This window comes from Rhinatrema bivittatum, chromosome 2, assembly GCF_901001135.1.
Source record: "Rhinatrema bivittatum chromosome 2, aRhiBiv1.1, whole genome shotgun sequence".
NCBI lineage: Eukaryota > Metazoa > Chordata > Amphibia > Gymnophiona > Rhinatrematidae > Rhinatrema > Rhinatrema bivittatum.
The window spans coordinates 490,596,985-490,616,278 of record NC_042616.1 but is presented as its reverse complement, the minus strand read 5'-3'; the positions used below and the strand labels follow the sequence as shown (position 1 = coordinate 490,616,278).

At 41.4% G+C, this 19,294-nt stretch overlaps 1 pseudogene; it reads right to left on the bottom strand.

The window, feature by feature from the left end:
* LOC115085046 overlaps nt 1-19,294 on the bottom strand; it is a 214,603-nt pseudogene that overhangs the window by 124,066 nt on the left and 71,243 nt on the right.

Here is a 19,294-nt window from a genome sequence, read left to right as displayed (position 1 = left end):
ACTTATCCAAACCTTTTTTTAAACCCAGTAAACTTTTTTTTTTAAACCCAGTAACAGAGTTTAGCTATGCGCCAAGTGAAAAAGAATTTGCTCAAAATATAGTTATCTGTTCCTTTCCTTACAGCTTTCTTCTTCTCCTCAGACTGGGTAAAATTATCTGAAAATCATCCTCATAGTATTTTGTTAAGTATAGCATAATTATGTTGGCATGATTTCTTATGACACTGCTGGCTTATTCCTTAGTGAGAGTTGCGAGTGAGTTTTTTTACTATATGATTCTTATATTGAATGTTATTGTGATTTTATATAATTTATTGAAATGTGAATGTTGTGTATTTACTGAAATGTATTTTATATAGGTTTGCAGTAAGCTGCATTGAGCGACCCTTTGGGTACAAATGAAATAATAGAACTTTGAACAAACGTGCTCTTTAGCTAGCCAGGAGGTGTTGCTGTTAATCTGTGACTGGACTCCCTCTCTGAGACTGTGAATGCTGGCTTCACAGCATCCTTAACCTATACTGGCAGAAGGAGCTGGAGTCAGTGTCAGGAGCCAACTTTAGATTTTAGATTTTTTTTATATTCCGCTTATTAGCTCCATTATTGTTTGACTGTTAACATGATTACAAATGTGTGCACACATACTTTAAGCCGATATAGTTAAATACTGTACATAGGTTATCTTGTGTTTGAAAACTGGCTGGGTTCATACATGCTGAGAAGTATGAATATTGATCCATTCTGTTTATAACAAAAAATGCTACCTTTCCCAGGGAGCAGCTGGGTCAGAGGTCACTGACTTATTGACACAAGGTATTCTAACAGCATACTATTTTCAGTTTTGGATTATGCGATTACACTTATTCACTTAAAATAGCAAGTGCACTGAGACTTTTTGCGACAACATCCTGATGGCGATGCAGTATATTCCACCAGCTTTATGGCACATGCACAATGAAGCTGAATCAAATTGCCATGGCCAGTGCTCTTCTTCTTCAGAAAGGAGAGATGTATTATGAGAAAAAAGTCAAAATTAGTCAAGCAGTTAGAATTATTCCAGGGCAAATCTCCCTTTCTGAGGGAGATACAGACTAGCAGTAGCAGTTGGAATTAGTGTAGTGAGAATATTTATTTTGCATTATTGGCACTAAGCACCTGTCAAGACATAGTGCCTAAATATCATTTAGCCGTTGGGCTCTAGACAACTACATTTGAAACTAAAAAACAGTGCACATTTTATTTTGTCATAAAATGTACCTGACAGCACTCACATCTCACTAAACATTCAACACTTAACTAGATATTCTCTTCCAAAACACAGACAAGGGTTCTAAGACAGGAATACGATTTATTAACAACTGGTATTTTATCTTTCTTTGAATAATGTTTCAGATATTTTTGTTTTATTTTACTGTTTGTGTCCAAGATAATAAACTGCCATATGTTTTCAGCAAAAGTGTTCATAATCATGTTAAAAGTCAAACAATAACGGGATTGATAAGATGGCTCCTGCTCCTTCTGCCAGTATAGGTTAAGGATGCTGTGGAGGCAACATTCACAACTTCAGAGAGGGAGTCCCCATCGCAGATTAACAGCAACACCTCCTGGCTGGCTAAAGAGCACATTTGTTCAATGCTCTATTATTTCATTTGTACCCTTCCTTATCACTCCCAAAGGGTCGCTCAATGCAGCTTACTGCAAACCTATATAAAATACATTTCAGTAAATACACAACCATTCAAATTTCAATAAATTATTAAATCACCACATTCAATATAAGAATCATATAGTAAAAAAACTCATTCGCCACTCTCACTAAGGAATAAGCCAGCAGTTTCATAAGACATCATACCAACACAGGAGCAGTGGAATGACATTTTAGTTGGCTGGGGGTGGCGGGGAGCTACCAAGCTCCACCCCTGGTTTTATGCCAAGTTTACGGTTAGTCATTCTTTCTCACATACATTCTTTGTATAAATGATAGATTAGAATTATTCATTCCCAGACCTACCAATAAAAACCTTTATGCTAGAAACCACTAGAGTCTTCTTTCTGCTTGCGGGCAGGGATAGCCTGCCCCTGAGAAAAACTGCATTACTAATGGAAGTGTCAGTAATAAGTGACTATTACATACTACGTATGGAGAGAAAGAGGATAATAGAGTAACAAAATGTGGCCTATAGATATTGAAAACAGTCCTAATTGTTCGGGTATCACTCGCCTGCTTAAAAAGAACTTCCAAGCTCACCCTGATATGTCACCCCAGCATTTGTGTCCTGGGGAAGTGGGAGATGGTGAATGGTGATGGTTTGTGTGTGCTGAACTTTCTCAGGGTCGATGCAAGGGTATTAAGCACCCTAGATGAATCTTACAGCCTTGTGGCCCCCCACCCCCACATATACAAGAATTATGCATTCATAACAACAGATTTTATATAAAAAAGGACATTCAAAGTGCAGTCTTCTGAAGTAAAATTATCACTTACAACAACATGTATATTATACTTACATACACCGCTGTAGTGCAAACAAGCAAATCCTGCAAAAGACCCATGAAAATCAACAATGCAAATATTACTCCAGGACTTAAAGCACCAATACGCATCCTATTAGGAAAACAGGACAAGTCAGGTTGCTATAATAGAAAACTACACAGAAGGAGAATACCTTACCTTATTCACTCTTGCAGAGCATAGACCCTCACCAAATATAGAATACAGAGACTATAAAGTACAAATATAAATGAGCAGATAAAAACTAAACCAGAAACCACAAAAAGCCAGACTCAGTTTGCAGTGCAACAATGGAAAAACAGAATCACCACTATTCCTCATAGATCAAATACAAGCTTCTAGATATGCTTGGTAAGCAGGGAACCTGATGGAAATTTAGAAGGGCAGTAGGGAGCAGTCATTGCCAGCAGCAGCCTGAATTTGGGGGGAGGGGCCATGGCCCACTTGCCCCCCCCCCCCTTTTCACTACTTATCTACCAACATAATTATACTATATTTAAAATAATATGAGAACAATTTTTAAAATGATTTTACCCAGGTCCACATTCTTCTGCCAGAGGCCAGGCTAGACTGGATGGGAGCGTTAATATGGAAATACAAATGGGGGGGCGAAACTTTCCAAATGCAAACAAACAATCGTGATTTCATAGACCCCAGTTGGAATTCCAAAGGAGCACAAGACAGCTGTAAGGGAGGGAATCATGGTTATTTTAACAAGGAGTAAAAAATCTTTTCATCTTAGGGGAAAGAACTAGTCCAGAAAGATTAATGCATGCAAAAGAAAATAGGTAGGGGGCCATTGTTAGGCCAAAGAGGAAATGATGGTATAATTTAAGAGCTCTGCACTTTATGAGTGTAACAGTGGGCCGGCTGCAGGACAGTCCCGCATCCAGCCTACTCACCTTGGTATACCACACAGGCTACAGAGAAGCCATCCTTCTCCTCTCCTTGTGTTGTCCTTAGCCGGGCACGCCAAGTGTGCAACAAAGGTCCCACAGCAGGAATGGCAGAGCGGCACCGAGTGATGACATCAGCACAGCTGGTTATTTAAAGGTCAACCTTGCTCTCAGCTGATGCCTCAGCAATGAGTCCTCCTATCTAGGCCACACTGTGTTGCTTCTGTTGTCTTGCTTCCTGATTCTGTTCCTTGTCTTACTATTTCACCTCCAGCCTTGTTCCTCACTCTCCTGCCTTGTCTCCTGCCTACTCCCTGTTTGTCTCATCCCTGCCCTGCTCCAGCTTGTGTCTTGTCTGGTTGCCCCTGACCGTGTCTTGCCTTTCCTGATCCTTGTCTACCTGGTCCTTCCTCTCTGACTGATCCTTGGTTCTTGACCTTGGCCTGGATTCTGACACTGCTTGACCTCCAATGCCCTAACCCATGCCTGTATGCTGATGCTGCCTGATCACTGCCTGCCCTGACCCGTGCCAGGATATTGATGCTGCTGTCTGCCACCTGCCCTGACTTAGGCCTGTTTCCTGGCCCTTTCTGTCTGTTCTCCCTCACCTAAGTCCTACCGGCCCTCGAATCTGAGGCCTGAACCTGCAGAAGAAGGGGCAGGAAGATAGCCCTGGTCCCAGTTCCTGCGAGTCTGCCTACTGTCGATGGTGGCCCAGCTGGGGCACCAGTCAGGCAGCACCAATCCCACCATAATGAAAAACTCATTGTCATAGTGTTTGAGTTAACAAACGAAATGGCAAAAAAACTCATCAACACCCTCCCTATCTATTGTATCTCAGATATTATAATAAAGGACTCTGTGCAGCTTAAAAATGAGCACTCAGAGCCCAATGGTAACTTAGTCCCATGGAATTGAGTCAGAGGGACCGATACTGGAAAGCCCGCTCTGGTTGTTCTTTAATCTTTCTGTTTGAGTTATTGCTTCCATGAAGCCTTTTAATTGGATACGACTGTCTTTCCATCCTCCCAAACCATTTTATAACTTGATTTAAAGTACCCATTAACTAGAGGCTCAATTAAAATCATTTACTTTCTGCTCTAACATCAAATGAGAGAGGATCCCTTCAAGAAAGAGGAATCTGAGATCATCGGGATCCAAGGAAAAGGATGACTTTTAGCCATCCAGAGGAGAAGGAAAGAGGGGAGAAAAGGAGTTGGAATGGACCTCCAACAGAGCCCAAGATCACCTACTGGAGATTTGGAGAGGAGGAGAAATGAGAGCATCACTTTGATACTAATTGGGAAAAGAGGAGATTATCTAGTGCCATTCAGAGACTGGGAGGAGGACTTAAGTTCAAAGGACAAGACATAATGGAAGAGGTAGGAGATAAATGACTGTGTAAAATGGATTTCACCTTTAATACTTCACCAACATTGGGAAGGAAGCAATCACCTTGCCCCATAACCAATTGGTGAGAAGCATCAATTTAAAGCCTGGATTAATTAGCTTTATCATCAAAACCTGAAAGGAGAATTTGAGAAGTCACCGATTTATTTAAAAAACACTTGTACCATCTAGAAACGAATTAAACAGTTGAAAAGACTTGTTTTATCATTTTTCAACTTATCAGTAAAATTATTGTTGGAAACCATCAAACCATTCAGTGTGTTTCTCTGTTTAATGACTTTTACACTCATCTGTGTTATTATCATCATTACAGGGGGTTACACTAGGATCCTTCCTTATTTACTCTTTCAGATAACAGAAGAACTAGGGAGTACTCCATGAAGTTAGCAAATAGCACATTTAAAACTAATCGAAAAAAATTCTCTCACTCAACGCATAAATTGATCCTTGGAATTTGTTGACAGAGGATGTGGTTAGTGCAGTTAATGTAGCTGGGTTTAAAAACGGTTTGGATAAGTTCATGGAGGAGAAGTCCATTAACTGCTCTTAATCAAGTTGTCTCAGAGAATAGCCACTGCTATTACTGGCATCAGTAGCGTGGGATCTACTTAGTGTTTGGGTACTTGCCAGGATTGGTCACAGTTGGAAATAGGATGCTGGGCTTGATGGACCCCTTGGTCTGACTCAGTATGGCAATTTCTCTTACTTAAAAACTCTGACAAAGAATACACATATTTTACAACTATCGATACATCTATGTACTAACTAGGGCATACATATGTGCGCTACCCGGCACGCACACATGTACGCCCAATTTTATAACATGCGCATGTTATAAAATCCGGGGTCGGCGCACGCAAGGAGGTGCACAATTGTGCACACTGCACGTGCCGAGCCGTGCTGCCTTCCCCCATTCCCCCCACTCCACCTTCCCTGCCCTTTTCCCCCCTACCTTTTCCTTTTTTTGTTTCCAAACTTACTGGGGCTGAAGTAAGTTACATGTGCCAGCCAACTGCCGGTGTGCGATCCCTGGCACAGCGGCAAATGGCCTCTGTGCCTGGAGCCTCTGACCCCGCCCCCGCCCCTTTAGTAAAGCCCCGGGACTTACATGCGTCACAGGGCTTTATGCACATTGCCGGGTCTTTTGAAAATAGGCCCGGCATGCATAACCTTTTTAAAATCCGGCCCAATATGTGCTAAGAAATAGGTGTGATTATGTTAGCATGCATTTCTTAGTACAGTATCAAAATGTAAAATAATTATTGATGTACTGAGAGTGTTATTCAAACTCAGGCTCAATACCCAATGCTGGGTTGCAGACCAGCTCTCATCCCTGCACCATCGCATAGCAGTTCAGCCAGGGGAATTCAATCTGGCCCTGCATTGTGCCCAGTGCTAGCCCACTGAGCAAAGAGAAAGAATCTGACTTAGCTCTGTGGGATTCCAATAAGTTTTAGCAATGTGAAACCCTTTCTCTCATGCAATTCCCACAGTGTTCTCTGAGGAGTGTGGGAGTATGGACCAGTGGCGTAGCCACAGGTGGGCCTGGGTGGGCCATGGCCAACCCATTTTGAGCTCATGCTCCCCAACTGGAAAAGACCTGTTGGAGCAATGCCGTCACAAGATCCCATCCCCGCATTGGCGAAGAGGAGGGCCTCAGAAGAAGCAAGGCTGTCGCGGGATCCCATCCCTGCGGCAGCAGAAGTAGGACTTTGGCTGTGCCTAATGAAAAGAACCTGTGTGTTTATGGGTGAGAATGGGAGCTTGAATGTGTGTGTTGGGGGGTGAGAATGGGAACTGAAGGTGCGTCTGTGTGCGCATGAGAATGGGAGCCTGGGAGGGTGTGTGTGTATGTGTAGAGAATGTGAGCTTGTGGAGGGAGAGCATATAAGAGTGAGAGTTTGAGTGTGTGAGGGAGTCTGTATATATATATATGTGTGTGTGTGTGTGTGCGCCCGTGCGCGTGTGTGTGCGAGGAAGGAAAGAAGACAGTAGCAGAAGGAATTAGGAAATGAGTGACTAGGGAAAAATGGGAAAAAAAGAGTCAGGGACCAACTGATTAGAAAAATATAAAGATCAGACAACAAAGGTAAAAAAAAAAAAATTATTTTGAAATTTTAGCAATTTGAATATGCCATCTTTGGGAATGTTCATTTCTTATGTTTGTATATTTTGCTCTTTCTTCAGTATTCCACTGTTCAGAGTCTAGTTTCTCAGGCTATTTCGGTTTTGTTTGCGTGTTTTTGTTTCTAATTTGTAGTCTCTTATGTCTATACAAGCCGTTAAGCCCGTTAAAACGGGCTACATCCCTCTGTCTCTCACCTCCCCCTCATTCTCTCTCCCTTCACTCTTCACCACCCCCTCCCTCACCCACTCCTCCCCACCCTCCCTCTCCTCTCACTCACTCCCTCCCCCCTCTCTCCCTCCCTCTCACTGTCCCACTCCCTCCCTCTCTCTCCCCCTCCCCTCTCTCTCCCCCTCCCTCTCTCTCCCTCAGTCCCACGCCCTCCCTCAGTCCCACTCACTCCCTCTCACTCAGTTCCCCCCTCCCTCTCACTCAGTCCCTCCCCCCAGTCCCTCCCCCTCACTCAATCCCTCCCTCTCACTCAGTCACTCCCTCCCCCCTCTCTCCCTCTCACTCACTCAGTCCCACTCACTCTCCCTCAGTCCCACTCCCCTCCCTCCTCTCTCCCAGTCCCACTCCCTCCCTCAGTCCCACTCACTCCCTCTCTCTCCCAGTCCCACTCCCTCCCTCAGTCCCACTCACTCCCTCTCACTCAGTCCCCCCTCTCCCTCTCACTCAGTCCCACTCCCTCCCCCCCCCAGTCCCTCCCCCTCACTCAATCCCTCCCTCCCACTCAGTCCCTCCCTCCCACTCAGTCAATCCCTCCCCCCCTCTCTCCCTCTCACTCACTCAGTCCCACTCACTCTCCCTCAGTCCCACTCCCTCCCTCTCATCTCCCAGTCCCACTCCCTCCCTCAGTCCCACTCACTCCCTCTTACTCAGTCCCCCCTCTCCCTCTCACTCAGTCCCACTCCCTCCCCCCCAGTCCCTCCCCCTCACTCAATCCCTCCCTCCCACTCAGTCCCTCCCTCTCACTCTCTCTCTCCGTCCCTCCCTCCCACTCAGTCCGTCCCTCCCTCTCTCGCTACTGGCCGCTACCGCCGCCCGCTACCGCCGCCGCCACTGCCCGCTACCGCCGCCGCCGCCCGCTGCCGGTACCGCCGCCGCCGCCCGCTGCTGCCACTGGACGCCGCCATTTTTTTTCTTAGCGTCAGACCGACGTGCTCGCCCGCACATGCGCGGTAGAGCTGGTCTCTACTGCGCATTTGCGGCACGTCGGTCAAGCTTCGTTTATAGGTATTGATTAGGTAAGGATCGCTCTCTGTTTTGCCAGTTTGTGACTGAAGTATAGTATTGTCTGCTAGCGTGCAGTTTCTCTGTAGTAGTCCAGCTTGTTTTGTTACTCCAGTAGGTGACACATTAATGTTCTAGGGCCTAGTGTAGTATTTGCATTGCTGCTTTTTCATAAGGTTGCTGTTATTTGAGTACTGAGAGTCAGTGCTGTGACTGTATGCTATGACAAGGTTCTAGATGTCTCTTTCTTTGCAGGAGTTTGTGTTACTTCACAAAATAGCAATGGAGGGATATTTTTTGCTGAGGTGACACCAGAATTTGAATATTTTTTTCATGTTGGTATGTGAATTGTCCTAGCTCTGCTCTATACCCGTTCTGATGATTAATGATATTTTATTGCGGTTATGATGATTTCTGGCTTTCTGCAAAGAGGATTCATAAAAGAATACATTCATTTTTGTTTTATTACATGACTGATTGGATCTGTTTGTTTTCTTTGCATAAGTATATCAGGTAAAAAGCATTTATAAACTGCAATAAATATAAAATAAATGAATACAGATTAATAAGGAATTTTTAATTCTGGTAAGTGCTTGAAATAATTGAAGTAAAATGTTTTAAAGTTTCATGCATGATGCATAATGGCTGTTGCAAACTACTTAGAAAGCCATTGTAGGGTGCAGTATATGGCATTACTTATCAATAAGATTACAACTAGTAGGTCTCAGACCTGCATGCCTACAGCCTACCCATGTTAAACTTATGCCACCAAAAAATCAGTTCTGGCTATGCTACGGGTATGGACACCAAGCAACTCTAAGTTGGCCACATAGGCAAAAAGAACATGAAGAGAGAGCAAGGAGAGTGTTAGGGCAGGATAGGCTTCAGTTACAAAAATGGATAAAATATCTCTAACTGCTGTTAGTGCTCACATTAATTAATGTGTTATTTCCTAATAGAGGACAAAATGCCCATGTTTTGAAAAAACTCAAAAAAGAAATTTCAGATCTATTACTAGTAATTTGCAACCTATCCTTAAAATCATCCATTGTACCTGAGACCTGGAGGGTGGCCATTGTAACCCCGATATTTAAAAAGGGTTCCTACTGACAGGTGAACCTAAATTCAGTGCCAGGAAAAATCATGGAAACTATTCTTGAGAAAAAAAATCATAGTACATATAGATAGACATGCTTTATTTGGACATAGCTAGCATGGATTTAACCAAGGAAAGTCTTGCCTCACAAATCTGCTACATTTTTTGAAAGGGTTAATAAACAAGTATATAAAGGTGAGCCAATAGATTTAATGTATTTGGATATTCAGAAGGCATTTGACAAAGTCCCCCATGAGAGACTCCTAAGAAAATTAAAAGTCATGGGATAAGAAGCAATGTCCTTTTGTGGACTGCAAACTGGCTAAAAGACTAGAAACAGAGAGTAGGACTAAATGATCACTTTTCTCAGTAGAGACAGGTAAACAATGGAGTGCTTCAGGGATCTGTACTGGGACCGGTGCTTTTTAATATATTTATAAATGATCTGGAAAAGGGAACAATGAGCGAGGCGCTCGAATTTGCAGATGACAATTATTCAGAATTGTTAAATTACTAGGGGATTGTAGTAAATTGAAGGAGAACCTTGAAAGACTGGAAGATTGTGCATCGAAATGGCAGATGAAATTTAATGTGGACAAGTCCAAGGTGATGCACATAGGGAAAAATAACCTACGCTGTAGTTACATGATGTTAAGTGCCATATTAGGAGTTACCACACAGGAAAGATCTAGGCGTCTTAGTGGACAATACAATGAAATCCTCGGCTCAGTATGCAGTGGCAGTCAAAAAAAAGCAAACAATGTTAGGAAATATTAGGAAAGGAATGGTGAATAAAATGGAAAATATCATAATACCTTTATATTGCTCCATGGTGACACCGCAACTTGACTAGTGTGTGCAATCCTGGTCACCACATCTCAAAAAAAGATATAGTTGCACTGAAAAAGGTACATAGAAGGTCAACCATAAAGATAAAGAGGGTAGAATGGCTCCCCTATGAGGAAAGGCTAAAGAGGTTAGGGCTGTTCACCTTGGAGAAGAGACGGCTGAGGGGGTATATTATAGAAGTCTATAAAATCTTCAGAGGACTAGAAAGGGTAAATGGGGATTGGTTATTTACTTTCAGATAATACAAGGACTAGGAGACACTCCATGAAGTTAGCAAGTAGCACATTTAAAACAAATCAGAGAAAATTATTTTTTCACTCAACACACAATTAAGCTCTGGAATTCATTATCAGTGGATGTTAAGGCAGTTAACATAGCTGGGTTTAAAAAAGATTTGGACAAGTTCCTGGAGAAGTCTATAAACTGCTATTAACCAAGCTGACTTAGGGAACAGCTACTGCTTATTACTGGCATTAGAAGCATGGGATTTATTTACTGTTTGGGTACTTGCCAGGTACTTATAATCTGGATTGGCCACTTCTGGAAACAAAATACTGGGCTTGATGGACCCTAGGACTGGCCTGCTATGGCAATTTATGTTCTTAAATTAGAATTAATTAACAACAATTTGCAGAATTTTGACTCTGGAGGCGTTAAAAGATTGTGAACAAGATGCTGAGGTAGCAACTCATCAGGACTATGAATACAAGGTGATAATGGCTACCATAATAATCATGAACAGCATGTCTTGGTTCAGTCCATTACTTCTCTTAATTTAAAAGATGAATACACTTTAGTTTCCATGTCATCCTTTCTTGCATGTTTAAAGGACTAATACAAATAAATAATAGAATGCACTACTTTCCTATGTATCAGTATTAATTCTTAAAGACTATTAGCCGTGTAAAAACATTTATTTTTATAGATTTTGCCTACTGGATTACAAATCGTTCTAATTTATAGGATATGTAATACAAATGAAACCTATACCTCCACCGTTCCTAAATACCTACAGTATACTCAAACATGTCTTTTTAATTCAATCAAATTCTCTTGCAAACTAAGAAATGGGTGAGACTGCAAACAGCAACTAAGCATTGTCATTTCTGCTGAGGCATTCCTTGTAATTAAAGACCTCACCAAATTTCTTTTTGTTGATCCAGTAAGTTTTGTATGTTGAGACTCACCCCAATGTTGTGCTCTTCACCTCTAGCAAACCTGCCATCCCCTAACTTCTTTAAAAAAGGAATTGAAATCACCTAAACAGTACCTGAATGTAAACCAATGTGATCTCAGATCGAATGTCGGTATATAATTAATAAATACATAAATATCTCTCATCATATCTCCCCATCCTACTTTTTCTCTAGGGTCTACACATTTAGATCTTTAAATCTATTCTCATATGCTTTATAAAGAAAAGCACAGGCCATTTTAGTAGCCACCCCCTGGACTGACTAAATCCTTTTGAAAGTGTGATTCTCTAGAATTGTACACAGTATTCCAAATGAAGTCTCACCAGTGACCTATACAGGGGCAATATCCTTTTTTCTGCTGATCATTCCTCTCCTATGCACCCAAGCATCTTTCTGGATTTTTCAGTTGCCTTATCCACCTATTTGGCCTCTTCAAGATCTTCAAATACAATCACCTCCCTATTTCATGCAAATAATTTCACCCTCTATACCAGGGGTCAGGAACCTATGGCTCGGGAGCCAGATATGGCTCTTTTGATGGCTGCATCTGGCTCGCAGACAAATCTTTAATAAAAAAGTAAAAATCTAACAAAATCCCCCACCCTCCTGACGCCCCCCAAGACCTCCAAAATTAATTTACATAGTGAGGGCAAAGGGCCGTCGGCGCCATTTTGACTACTGGCAGCCGACAGCCCAAGTCCAGGAGAGCGCTCCCGGACCCCCGCTGGACCACCAGGACTTTTGGCAGGTCTTGGGGGGGTCAGGAGGGTGGGGGTTGTAGTAAATTAATTTTGGAGGTCTTGGAGGGTGTCAGGAGGGTGGGGGGTTGTAGTAAATTAATTTTGGAGGTCTTGGGGGGCGCCGGAGGGTGGGGGGTTTTGTTAGATTTTTACTTTTTTATTAAAGATTTGTCTGCGAGCCCTGGACCCCAGCTGGATCACCAGGGACTTTTGGCAGGTCTTGGGGGGGTTAGGAGGATGGGGGGTTGTAGTAAATTAATTTGGCAGGTCTTGGGGGCGTCAGGAGAGTAGGGGGTTGTAGTTAGTATGGCTCTCACGGAATTACATTTTAAAATATGTGGCGTTCATGGCTCTCTCAGTCAAAAAGGTTCCCGACCCCTGCTCTATACTGTACAGCTCCCTTGGGTTTCTGTAGCCGGACTCTGTGTTTTTTAGCATTAAATATTAGCTGCCAGACCTTTCCTCAAACTTCACTAAATCTCTCTTCATGTTCTCTAAGCTTTCCTGGGTGACTCCCTTGTTGCAGATTTGGGTACCTATATTATACAGTAATAAGCAATCTGACTTGCCCATTCTTTCCATGATAATTATGCTATTTTTAACTTTTAACAAAAACAGTCAATTTCTATGCAGACCTAAGACAAACAAAATGTAAAATGGGCACAAAACCATAAAATTCATGTGTAGTGAAGTTGATTTTCTTTGAGTGACATTTAGCAAATGAAGAGATTGGCTGGCAGAAGAAGAAAAAGGAACATGACCAGAAGGAAAGAGAAAATGAGGATTACAGCATGCAGGGAACAAAGATGAGCGCAATGGTCATGATAGGGAAGCAGAAGGGATTTTTTTCAATAAACATAAACATTAAATTTACTCCTGCAAACACATTTCAGCCACAGTGATAGAAATAACTGTGACATCATCATCATCTATATATCTATAGATATACAGATATATATTTCACGCCATCCAGCACATGGCACTCAAGGCAAATTACAACAGATAAGTTACAATAATATTAAAACTAGAAATTTACCACACTGAACATAACAAATTAACAAACAAACAAAATAAAATTAACAGTACATTAATGCAGTAAAATTAAAAAAAAAAAATCCAGCCTGACCATTTATGGTTCTCCCAAAAATCTGCAAAAAGAGCAAGGCTTTTACCAGCTTCTTAAACTGCTTCAGGTAAAATATGTGTTCCTGTGCGTTGAATTCCACATGGCTAGGGCTGGGCAAGGGATCTTTACAGGAGGCATATCAAAGAACTCCTCCTGATTAACACCTAGACAACAGCACAGTGATATTTATAATTATTTATTTCACTGGATAACAAAAAGGATGAGTGGCAAAGTATATAGGGGTTTGACTGTAAGTATCGTAAACATTAACAATGGCACATTAGAGTGGACCTTCCAAAAAAAAAAACTCAGAGCCAGCACAAGTTATGAAATGCTAATGTGCAAAGATTCTTTAAGGGAGCTTTTGTACAATATTTGTTGCTACTGAGGTCATCTGCTAAGAATGCCGTTTCCCCCCTCCACTTGGATCAAGTGACAGGCAATTCCACAGTGAAACAAAACGTCACAGGTACAGAGAGCCTACTCTATTGGGCCAATGTACTACAGTGAACTGCGGGAAGCATACGGCTCAACGCGCGACTGGACACCCGTCCATAACCCCCAATGCGAAACGGGGCTTATTAGCACATCCAATCATGCACCTAGCTAATAGCGCTCATCACATGTAAAATCAAGTTGAGGCTATTAGCTATTCCCCCGAAGCAAAGAAAAAAAAAAAAGTGCGCCTGATGTGCACATTTTACTCTCCAAAATTAATGCCTGCCCCGAAAAAGGTGTTAATTTTTGAGAAGCCCAAAAAGTAGCAATATGAAGTCGGAGGAACTAAAAAATAAGTACTGTCCATACAATGTGCCATAAAGTGTGCCAGTAATCAGGTTAGGAAACGGGACGCTCAATTTTACGAACATCCGTTTTCCTAACCTGTGCACAGCCACGGGGAAGAAAACTAAGCACATACATCAAAACTATGGAGGGCAGCATTTGGAAAAGGGTTGCTAGGTCAGGTAAAAGGCATGGAAGGGGGTGCAGGGGGGAAGAGGTGGAAAGGAAAACCTGGTGTTGGTTTTTGTATGGGAAGTTATATGCTCATTTACCCAAAGTGCTAGAAAATCTGAGTAAGAATCTCAACTGGGCAGAGTGAATGGACCCATCGGTCTTTATCTGCCGTCAGGTACTGTGTTTATTTTAGATTTTTTTTTTTCTATTCCGCTTTTTTTTTGCACTTTTTTTTTTTCAGTGCTTCAAAGTGGATTGCATTCAGGTACTGTAGGTACGTTGCAAAAATGTGCGTGCGTAGCAGATGCAAATAATTTATACTGACGTTTTAGAGGATGCAAGCATATGCATGTGGTTTTTGCCACATACCAAGATGATGTTCAAACACAAAGTGTATGGAAACCTTGTGTATGAACATCAGCTGGATTTGTGCAACCTAGTAAGTAGGTGCCAAGAGTATTGGTTAAGTGCCCTACCCAAAATTTTCCCCATAATAAAAAACGGCAAGAGTTAAAATAACTGCCCATGACAGAAGTCTCTTACAATGCAAAGTCTAAACTATCCTTCCTTAACCTTCAGCATGCCCGCCTGCCAACCTCATAAAAAAAATAAAAAAAAACTTTACCACACAGATTCAGTGGATTATTCTAGCTTTATATTTAATGTTCAGTGTTTTGATGGCAGCTGCACCACCTTATGTTGTTTCAGGCAAGCTGAGCACCATTTTTCATCACACAAGGCTGAACAGCCAAATTTATATTCTTCAACTTGAAACAATGCACCTCACACAACTCTGAATGTCTTTGAAAGAAGAGACCATAGACTTGCCATTCTGTAAAAAGATGTAGCTTCTAATACACCACCAAATTAATTATACAGCATGCGATTCAATATCAATACCTCCCACTGCCCCACACATGATCCCCGAGCGGATGTCACATCAGCTAGAAGGACACTGCTTCTCTTGCCGAGTTTTCCTAGTACAGCTTTTACTGAAAATTCACTTAAGAAAATCTGCACACTGAAGCTCTTAGCTAATCAGATTTTAGATTATTAGGAAAATGATCTGCATAATTTCAAGCAAATTCAAGAATTTACGCTTCCCTTTATGGCACAGGTCAGCTGTAAATACTGTACTGGAAGCAGAAGGCATATAATCATATTGGCACAAGATGTTTCAACTGTGAACATGAACTACATATTTTTTTCAAGTGCAAAAAGTCTCAAAATATGTACACAGGGAGTGTAATTTTCAAATAATCCACATAGCTGTCTGACTTCATCAAGTATATTCAAAGTTGAACACACACACAAGCTTGCTTTGGAAAAAAAAACTCAGTAATTGGCCAAGTACGCACTCAGACATTCACTTGCAGATACATCACCTGTTTGGAGGCCACAACTTGCGCTAAGACACTTCTAGGCATACATTTTTAGAATCAAAACCTCTGAGTACCAGTTCCGCTCCCCTGGGACACCCACCTCTCCTCAGTCCACGCGAATCCGGGGCTCTGCGCGTACTTTTATACGCACTGAGCCCGGCTCTGTTTAAGAACCGGGTTTTCTACGTGTAAATGGCTGGGAAAATTACCCCCTAATATGGCAATCTTCAAACCGTCCACAGTGAGACAAAGACCATGTGTACCTTTTACCTGCAGGCTTTACACGCGTTCACGAAGCAAAAGAGCACGTCTGCCATTCACTTTGAAACTTGCCAAGGGTACAAAGTACACAGGGCAAAGCACATGTTTGCTACGTATGTTTTGCCTTGACCAGACTGTAAGCTCCATAGAGCAGGAACTGTCTGTCTTTTCCATGTATCTGTACGGCACTGCCATGTCTAGGAGCGCTTTAGAAATGATAAACAATAGAGGTGGAAAGCCATGCGCATCTGCTTTTTTCTTTGTGGACAACATTTTTCTGCAACAATATGCAAGAAGATTTGAAAATGTCATCTATTACGTGTAACTTTCCTCCTGTTATCTAAACACACCCCCCCCCCCCCCCAGCCCCGGAAACATCTCTCAGTGCAGGTGAAAATACGCGCTTTGTAGTACACTGCTTTGAAAATAGATTATTTTTAAAGTGCGAAAATTCCTAACACTGGTTTTTCTTGTCTCAAAACAGAATCAAAACACAGCTGATTTATGAACATAGTGGAACCGCAATATAAAGTCCTCATGAGGGCATATTTAACCCCAGTAAGGCCGAGAGCAATAAATAATTCTGTATCTGATACAACGCTGAAGGCAATGCGGCCATCGGGCTAGCTTGTCACATATTATTTATACTTGCCAAGTGATTCAGAGCTTATGGAATCACGTAAGAGCATGCATTAGAAGCACTACAGGAGTTAACTTGTCGGAAGACCTGAAAATTTATATTTTCTTATTGCTTCCCTCCTCTTAGGAAGAGGAGGAAAAGAATGATCTAAAGAAGAATCTAATATTGGTGGGCCATACAATGATTTGGACCAATTGAAAAAAAATCTGGTCGCTTACAATGAATGCATATATTTCAAAAATTAGCAGAAAATGCTAGAAATGGGAATATTAACTGCTAAGATCTACTAATACTACTTAACATTTTTATAGCATTACATAAAGGTAGCACTGTACAAACACACACAAAAAGACAGTCCCTGCTCAATAGAGCTTACAGTCTAATAAGACAAACATACAGGACAAGAAGACTTGGGGTATTTTATAAAGACTGGGGATAAAATGTCAAGAGTACAAGGAATATGGTGCTGAGTACTCAGTTTCTTAGAAAACCTTGAAACTATTTCCTAACAGGTCAAGATGTTTCCTTTGTTTTGATTATAAAGTGACTTTTTAGGCAAATAGATCAAATCCTTTGCATTCCACTGAGAAGGGGTGGAGGGGGAGGGATGAGGTATTGCTCGTTTTAAAGAATATATGAAGCAAAATATCTTTGGAATTGTGCTCTGTTTTATAATGAGCCTTAATTCTAAATCTGTACGTTAAATATTGCATTAAAGACCAATACAATTTAAGTTTAGAAAACCTGGATAATTTATTAAGTTTAAAATGTTCTAACCACTACTCAGAGCATTTCTTACATTTAGAGATGCAATATTTTTTTAAATTAGTGCTGTAAGGATTCCTGCAGCAGATCCTTTAAAACAGGAAACTGCATTTGAAATCAATCCTACTTAACTATGTATCCTGTATGCATGGGACCAACAAACACTGTCAGTGTTCAACAAAGGAATACAGCAAGGCAGGTCAGCAGAAGCAGGCCCAAAGGTCATTAATGATGTGGGTACATTCATGCTACACAAGAATACTTCTGCTAATGGGCAGTGCTAGCACCATACTAATGGATAGCAGATAAAGAACAAAATGGACCATCCAGTCTGCCCAGCTGAGATTCATCCTCTTTTATATAAGAACTGCCATACTGGACTCAATGGACCCTTGGTCCAGTATCCTATTTCCAGCAGTGACCTGTCCAATCTAGATCACAAATACCCGATAGGATCCCAAATGGTAGACAGATTCCATGCAACTTACATCCAGGGATGTAAGTTGCATCCAAGTCTACCTGGTTAATAATGGTTTATAGAATTTTCCTCCAAGAACTTGTCCAATCCTTTTTTGAACCCAGTTACACTAACTGCCTTTACCACATTCTCTGGCATTGAATTCCAGAGTTTAATTGTGCACCGAGTGAAAAAATATTTTCTCCAACTTCTCTTAAAATGTGCTAATTAGTAACTTCATGGAATGTTCCCTAGGTCTTTGTAATTTTTGAAAGAGTAAATAACTGATTTGATTCATATTTACCCATTCCACTCATGATGTTATAGACCTCTGTCATATAATTTGTGCATCTCTGTCATGGACATCAGCCATCACTTCTCCAATCTGAAGAATTTTACCTCTTTAGCCTTTGCTCACAGGGGCAGCTGTTTAATCCCCTTTATCATTTTGGTCGCCCTTCTCTTTATCTTCTATAGTTCCACTACATCTCTTTTATTTTATTTATTTATTTGGTGCTTTTCTATACGGCATTCATGATACAATCATATCATGTCAGTTTACATGGAACGGGGGTATAATAACCTTAAATATTAACAGATTAACTTTTAAATATTAAATTGTAATTAATTAATATTAATCATCATCAACAATATTATCAATTTATTAATTATTTGTTGATTAATTATATTGATTTCAAGCTCCAGGGAGGAAGACTCAGAACTAATGTCAGGAAGTATTTCTTCACTGAGAGGGTGGTGGATGCCTGGAATGCCCGTCCGGAGGAAGTGGTGAAGACCAGAACTGTGAAGGACTTCAAAGGGGCATGGGATAAACACTGTGGATCCATAAAGTCTAGAGGACGTGAATGAAGAGCGGGTGGCTCGCGGGAATGATGGCTACTACCTGGAGGTAATACCCTTATTCAATAAACATACACACGATTAATGCGACTCCAACATTACTCCAAGCTTCAATGGCAAGAGGAAATGTGGAAAAAGATTTGCATTCACAAAAAGCGGGGAGTAGCTTGCTTGTTACAGCGGTTACTACCCCAAACCAAATAAGCTTGATACTTCACTTTCAATGCATAACCAGCATAGCTCTCTGCTTCTACGGCAGGGGAGAAAGTCTGTTACTACGTGCATATCCAGCATAGCTCTCTGCTTCAACGGCAGGGAGAATGAAGAAAAGTTGATCTATATACAGACAACAACCAACAGGGACTGAGTCGCATAGTCTGGGTAGACAAATGGGCATGGGTGTAGCTTGCTTATTGCGGCGGTTACTACCCCTAACTAATTAAGCTATATATTACACTTAGATGCAGCTCCAACACTGCTCCTTGCATTAATGGTGGGGGTGGAAGGGAAATAGAACCAAAGGGTTACTAAGAGCCAAGAGTAACAGATAAGTATGAGAAAAAAAAAAGTGCGAAGCTTGCTGGGCAGACTGGATGGGCCGTTTGGTCTTCTTCTGCCGTTATTTCTATGTTTCTATATATTAATTAATGATTAATAATTAATGTTAAATATTGAATTTAAATTTTAAATATTAACATATATTAACTTTTGAGATGTGGCAACCAGAATTGCACATGGTATTCTAGGTGTAGTCGCAGCATGGGGTGATACAGAGGTAATGTTATATT